This window comes from Sinocyclocheilus grahami, unplaced genomic scaffold, assembly GCF_001515645.1.
Source record: "Sinocyclocheilus grahami isolate Dianchi unplaced genomic scaffold, SAMN03320097.WGS_v1.1 scaffold654.1, whole genome shotgun sequence".
Taxonomy (NCBI): Eukaryota; Metazoa; Chordata; class Actinopteri; order Cypriniformes; family Cyprinidae; genus Sinocyclocheilus; species Sinocyclocheilus grahami.
Window position 1 is genome coordinate 398,349 of NW_015505833.1, and position 1,328 is coordinate 399,676.

Here is a 1,328-nt window from a genome sequence, read left to right on the forward strand (position 1 = left end):
GGAGAAACAAACACAGACATGTCCACGAGTCTGACTCAGGGTCATATTCACTTATGAAAACATGCCTGCATTAGCTAATCCAGCCCAGAGAGATCCTCCCAACCCCACGCATCCTCAGCTGTGAATATGTGCATTCCTGAGTCATGTTCAGGCTAATATTAATATGAACGTAATTTCAGCATCCCTCTCAAGACATTGACTCATCACTGCCCCAAACGCACCGCAGACTCATACAATGGGACAATATCATCTGAATTTAGACTTGCACGCTCTAGATCTTCTGAAGTGATCAACAGCAGCTGTGAAGAATTTAAAAAATACCTCTCTGCTGGTGATCGCTGTTGTTTATGAGCTGAACATTTGGCTGGAGGTCTGAACTCTTGAGCTGAGTTTCAGCCGAGGAACACTAATCTCACATTAGCAGGTAGAAACATATCCCGATACGTGACATAAGCCAGTTCATGCATTCACAGTCACACACGCATGCACACGCTCATGAATGTCAGGAAGAACTTCCATCAACTTTCATTGCTTTAAATTACGATAATCATGATTCCTAAAAAAACTAATCCAACTAAATTCAGTCATCATTTACTCACCTTATGATGCGAACTCTTTAGTCAAAAAAAAGAAAAGAAAAGGAGTTTAGCAGAATGTTTTGATTAACATTAAATCAAAATTTAAAGTTTCTACCAAACCATAAATATAATTTAAGAAAAACTAATATATATGGTTGCAACAAATTAAAGTGTTTTCAGTGTACAATACAATAGCTTCATGCATTTATAAGGTAATCTTTCCACTATTTTTGTATCTTGACAGACCCCATTCACTGTCGCCAGAGCTATGTGAGGGTGAGTAAATACATTTTCATTTCTGAGTGAACTATTCTGCCCTGCAAAGGCAAACCACAGTCTCAGTGATCACATAGTTCATGCATTTGATTTTGTAGGAAAATATTCCAAAAATTTATGAAATAAGGTATGAATGAGTTCATTTATGAAGCTGTTTTCCACTAGTTAAGTTGGCATAATGAACATTTCTCAGGTTTCATTATTGTAGGGACATTTGGTCACCATAAGGAAAGACAAACAAAACAAAAATGACCACACACATACACCATGTTTGTGTTTCTCTCATGGTGGGCACTTTCCATTTAACACAGAGCTAATGACATTTTCTGACCCGTAACTTAACCCTCACACAAAGCTTTAGGCAGTTCTGCATTTTCATTAAGACATTATTTGTGACCCTGGGCCACAAAACCAGTCATAAGGGTCGACCTTTTTAAAATTGAGATTTATACATCATCTGAAAGCTGAATAAAT

At 37.4% G+C, this 1,328-nt stretch overlaps 1 protein-coding gene across 1 annotated transcript in view; it reads right to left on the reverse strand.

The window, feature by feature from the left end:
• The window catches only part of LOC107558630 (ADAMTS-like protein 4), a 40,944-nt gene that overhangs the window by 7,783 nt on the left and 31,833 nt on the right, over window positions 1-1,328 (reverse strand). The gene's annotated exons all lie outside the window — the stretch shown is intronic.